Raw genomic sequence first — 6,388 nt, forward strand, 5'->3', positions numbered from 1 at the left:
CGGTTCCCATCCTGAATGCAATTCCCTCTAGAAGTAATTCGTAAAGTCGTAATTTTTCAACTTTACGTCTTTACGGTGAACATATCCTGGACAACAAATGAAACGGCTGTCATTAATGGGACAGCAAAACAAGCATCCAATGCTGAATGTGATCGATATCCTCCACCGCACCGAGCTTCCCTTGCCTACATTCACACAGCTCCCACAGCATAGGCACACAATCACTGTACCCGCAAGAAATATTAATGAAAGCTTCTTATTTAGTAGTTCAACTTAGTAATTACAACCACCCGCAAACGCCGCAAGGCTCAGGGCTCCAAACGCAGCGAAATAACTCCATCCGGAAGGAGAAGGAAATAAGCTCCACAATCCGCCTCGGAATAGCACGCTAATCCTTTGGCAAGAAGCGATGGGTTTTTTTTTGTTGCTACTTAACCGAACCCACTCTCCCCGACCACACGAGTGCCGAATGCCATAATGATAATTACATGGAATTATCATCCTACATTCCGGAAGGTTTTCCTTCCTCTTTCCACCATGCACCTTGCACGATCTGTCACGATTGGGACGGTCTTTTTATCTGCTTAGGTGAGAGGCGAGACTGGACAAGGGGGGGGGGGGGGGCAGTATGAGCAAAGGGTAGCTCATTTGGTATTTCACTCCTGTCTGGGAATGAAATACCGTAGCAAGGAGAGTCACGAGAGAGAGAGAGAAAAAAACAGCACAAACGGACGAAACGAGCAAAATATTATAAATCGCCTGAATGTAGGCAATGCCCTGTGCTCGCTTTCGAAAGGGTTGCCGGAATCGGAATTCTCGCGCGCAAAGAAAGGAGTAAGCCGGTGGCACAAACCATACCGTGCTACCTTCGCTATCACCACGGTCAATCCGGTTGCCGGTACTTTTTGCTTCTGTTTCTTCGTTTCACCGCTGATTATAATATTTCCTGTAATATCTACCAGCGTTCAGGCTCAGGTCAGATGTCGGCTTCGCTTGTCCGCCGCCTGCTGTACATTCAAACGTGCATTATGGCTAACCATATCCAGCACCGTCCAGTGTACGTGAGTGTGTGTGTGTGTGTGGGCGGTACGGCCGGATATGTTTGGACTTAGTAACGGCATTGCCTCACACATTTTAACCAAACTGTCAACGGACGATGGACAATGCCGGAGCGGCCGTTTTGTGTTCCCATTCCTGGCAGGCGGAAACAATTCCCGGAAGCGGTTTGAGCGGGCCATTTGCAGGTCATATTTCAGGATTGCTCGGTTACGGTTATCTCGCGTGTGTGGTGTATCTCCCGGTACCTGAATGGGATAGAAAATAATTCAGATTACTACATTGTTGGCCTTGTACGACGCGTTTGTTCAGTGAGTGTAGAAAAAGCATTGTCTTTAATCAATTATGGTGAAGGTTTAAGAGAATTAAAATATGAAATGCTTGTTGCAGAAACTGGCGCAAACATGTGAACAGGAAGCAATTTATTATAAACCATATAGCACAAGCGTGTAGCGTATGCAGCATCCATTGACATTGGGTAAAAACATGTTATTTTTGCCTTCTGTTTGACCTTAGATCCGGATTTGTATGACGATGCCTACAGAAAGACACGTACACACATGGGAAATATATTAACCAACGTGAGATGCGTCCTTCCAAAGTGATTATTTTCATTTTTCCTGCGCAAAAAAAAAGGATTTTGCCAGCGCTGTAATCGCTCGGGCTGAAGAAAAAGTTTTTAACAACGCTGCTTCCGGTGTCCGGATCGGTGATGCGAGGAGGAATTTGTAGGTCTACTCTCGACATTCACTAACACGTACACACACATACGCAAGCCCTCGAAAAGGTCCTTACATTTTGCCTTTAATCCTCTCTCGCCGCGACGATGTGATGATAGTTCATAATTAAAAGCATTTTGTCCGCTTACCGCTCCACTGTGGGCTGGAGCGCTGCTTTTTTTTTTGATTTTTGTGTATGCTGCGGACAGTGCTCACAGTCAGGGAGTGTTGGGTTTAGCGATCCTCTAGTAATCCTCTGGGCCGGGTCGGTACCGTACAAGCTGGCCCACAAACAGAACTGTGTCCATCCATTAGCTCAGCTGGGAAAATCGAGCCTTTTTTCTCTTTCTTCCCAGGCTGCCTGTGCTCTTACACTCGCCCGGTGTAACGGTGTGTATGTGTGTGGGTGTACTCCATGGAGACATGTGGAATGAACAGGTCTAGTTTTAATTTTTGCCATCCATCCGGCCCGGTCCCTGCCCGCCCCGATTCCAACGAATTCACGGAACGTCGCTAAACGGAGAAGGATGTGTTTATAGAATTCCTATTACTTTCCTTGATCCTTGCACCACATTCACACACTCGAGACAGTCTTGTTTGGGTGTGCAATTCTGATGCTGGGTCGTGGGCGGAAAAGGATAGCTTCTAAGAGGGTGGAATTTGTAATTTTCATTACGGTAGAATGTTTCGAACGGAAATTTGCAGTCCCTGTGGAAAATGTTTTATTTTTGTTTGCCCAAGCTACTGGCACTACTGCTGCTACTGACTTTGCTGGCGGGAGAGAAGAATCTATTTTAGTTGTTCTAGGCGATAGAGTTATTTCTACAAGCTACATGCATAGTGGGAATGCTGTCCCTTCAGTACAGTGGCCGCCTAAATGTAGGCAATAGTAATGTTTTTTGCATGAAGAACGGAAAGGACTAAAAACTGAAAAGAAATAATGGTAGAAAACGTACTATTTTGTTATTCAAAACATGTAAGAAAATAATACCATACAGGAACATGTTCATTTCAACAGGGCTTCTCCATAAGCCTTCTTGAATTTGGCTTCATGGCTTACTTCAGGCGCCTGAAGGTAGGCAATATGAAAAACATTTTTAATGATCTTTAGTTTTGATAGTTTCAGTGATTAAAACAAATCATTAAAAAGTCAAAATTATGTACCACATTCATAGATATTTATAAAAAAAATTATTCGCGAGAGAAATCATTATTCCAAGAAAGTTATCCAAAGCGCCTAAAACTTAAACTCTTGAGTTTAAATGTCTTGACAGGAATGAATAATTATCAATATACAAAGCGTTGTGATGTATTCCTTTTGGAAAGTATATTTTTATTAAAAAAAAATAGGAAGTTCTTGAAAAAATCTGTCAAACAAACCGAATCTCTACATAATTTTATTCTAATGCAAACTAATTAAGGGGTTTTTCACAGCACACACAAAAAAAAGCAAAAACATTTCTTAACTCTGTAAGAGGATTGCTGATTAAAACTTTTTCCCTAACATTATGCCTCGTGGCGCATTGAAACGCCATACTTTGCTCAAGAAATCACTAAAAGCTCTCGAAATTCTTTCACCAAAACCACCGACCCCTAGCAAGAAGTAGGTGAAAATGAAATTAAAATTACCAGCACTCGAGCACACTGGCAGGGAGCGAACTAGGTTACGGTCACCGAAAAGTTCAGTCGGCAAAGCTGAGAGTTGGTTTTCTACTTTGGAAATCCTTTTCGGCCAACCGTTTCTCCCCATAATGTCCCGGTTGGAAAACGGAAAACGTAAACCACATTGGCAATGCGTTCGTGAGTGGTGGCGGTGACGGCACACGACACACAATGCTGCCCCGGTTTGGCCGTAATGAATCCCGAAAGTGGTGTAACCACGTGCTTGCACTTTCCACTTTCTCGGAGAGTGAGAGACAAGGTACGCTTTGTGGAGTTGATCCTGCGATTCAAACCCAGCTGGCGCAGGTCTTGTTTACAACGAGCAACAAATAGGCTTTCATGTGTGATAAAATAATACAGACAAATTGCATAACCATAGGCGTATTGTCTTACATCAACGATAGAAACCAATTTGCCCAAAAGTAGGCAATCCGTCTGGCACAACTTTCTTTTCAAGAACTTTCCTTCCGTACAGCTCGTTTGCCATGATTTAACAAGCCTTGCTGCTGGGTTTGACGCACAAAACCCCGAAGCGTCACTCGAAACGAACGACCTTTCCTCTCTCACCGTGAAAACTGGCACCAGCTTGCAAAAGGATTGAAGCATTTGTTCAGCTAGAACAGAATGAGGAAGAACATTGTTTTAACAGCGGTAATGGGGGCTAGGATTACTTCAAACTTTACAAAACAACTGCCAACTTCCGGGTCAACCCCGGGGGACCCACATTCACGTAGTTTTTGACTTTTCCGAAAAACTATAAATTAGAGGCGGCTTTTTATTGCACACTAAATGGGGAAGCGCTCTGTTGTTGTTGTTCTTTCCGGCCTCGAACGTTTCCCTCCAAATGTCTCCGGATTTTATTAAAGGCCAAAAGGGTACATTTAGCTAATTGCACAACTTCGGTTGTCGGTATTATGCTGGTGATTTCCTTTTTAGTATGAAAAATCTACTCCACCCTTTGCACCAGGGTGCTTTCACAGGCAAGAGAGGATGTCGAAAGCGCTGCAGCCGTTCTCTGCCTTCTCCTCTGGAAGAATGGTGACTCCGGTTACCATAAACTCGATTAACCTACATTAAAACGCATTAGCCCATGACGCCCGTAATCGCCATCAACGCATCATCGGACAGCGAACAAAGCGTAACCACCGTTCGGTCGCTGTATCGACCCGGAAGCAGCAGCGCCAGCAGTATGATGGATGGAAAAGTCGATCGATCTAAAAAGCTTACGTCAAACTTCTGGAACAGGTGATAAAATGCATCCATTATGCACTTCATATGCATCCACCTGCTCGACGATGATGCGTGCGTGGAGGGAACGGCGTCTCCCAATGGGCTCATACGGTGCGATACAAGCTCACATGGCAGGCTGAACACAGCATCACAGATTTGCACGTTCGGGTGAACTGAGGAAAAAAAAACAAGAACAACAAAAAATGGAACAGATTGCACAGCCATTCACTGCCAACGGATCGATTTTGTGCGAGGCAAATTGAGCGGCCAGGAACATGCTGGGGGAGGGGAAATGGCGTGAAGTGAAAAATAGAATTTCCGTTACGGTAACCAAAATCTGGCTTCTGTGCGGGATTTATCGCCGCACGAAAAGGGTGGTGAGTTTGACGTGGTCTCTAAAAGGGGTCCTGTCGGGGGAGTTAAAAAGCAAAAATAATTGGCCCAATAAGCTTGAAATCACGTACCTCTTTGAATAGGGGAGCCGGTGTACTGGGAGAACCAGTTCAACCCCTTTCGGTCAGACGCCCGAGAAATGCACTTTAGCCCATTGACAGTTGGAACTTTTTGGCATGGGAGTGGAGTTAGGCAGTGGGCGATGACGGTCCCGGAATCTTGTCGCTCGTTAACACACACACACATACATAAACACACACGTGCATCTAACACCATACAGGGTCAGTGGGGATGCACTTGCCTCTTCTGCTCAAAGGAAGAGAAACGACTTTTATGTGGCTTTTGCCAGACCGAGAGTGTGTCACTGCAGAGCATGTGTTCGTGTTGGTGCTAACTTTATTTATTCATATGACCAATATAGTGGAAATATAGTGGACATTCTTGATGAGTTGGAAGCTATCTTTTCTGAGAAGCTAGTGTCAGTATCATATTTTTGAGCTTCTAAACATTTTTTCAACAAATTTTTGGACTTCTAAACAGTTATTTTTACATCTCCAATAACAATCAAAAGACTGAACTCCATTCGGGTAAGAAAACAAACCCCTTTCTTAATCTTTTCCGAAAAGGTCTACTTGCATTTTGTTGACAAAATACCCATAAGTAACCGGTTGGACCAATGGAAACTTGCCATTAAAAGTTTGATCGAATGATTACTTTTCATTGTGTTGAAGTTTCTAGTCCCTTCTTTTTTTCAGCCGACTCCTGTAAGTTGCAACGTTTCGGCTTACTTCTTTTACATTGTTCCGCTTCGTTTGAGTTGAAATTTTACTGCACTCAAACTCTTAAGTATGACAAGGCTAGCGAAGTCCTTGATCTGATGGCCCACGTTACAGTGAGCCTTAGTACAAAACTTTGAAAATCCATCCAATACATCCCTATGCAGAACAGGAAAATGTTGCAATTGGGGATAGAAAAGATTAGTTGAATTAAAATGATTTCTTTTCTTTCCTTCAACTGGATTTTTTATGTAAGAATTCGTAAGAAAAGTCATAGTACGGAGGTTCTTACCTTCACTATAGAAACAAGATTGAATTTGGATTTTCTTTGTATGATGATTCTTTTCAAGGACCGTTTCAATTGTGTATTGTTAGTTTTCGACTGATTGATTATATCAGAACATTGAATCATTAAATATTGCATATTTTCAGCAGTATTTAGAGAATTTTGGATTTTTTTAAAAGTAATTTGAAAATTAAGTAATTGAAAGTTAAAAATTAAAGCATTTGCTTTCTAATGCAACCAAAGCTTTCTATAAAAAAAATGACGAG

This window comes from Anopheles arabiensis, chromosome 3 (genome assembly GCF_016920715.1).
Source record: "Anopheles arabiensis isolate DONGOLA chromosome 3, AaraD3, whole genome shotgun sequence".
NCBI classification, from domain to species: Eukaryota; Metazoa; Arthropoda; class Insecta; order Diptera; family Culicidae; genus Anopheles; species Anopheles arabiensis.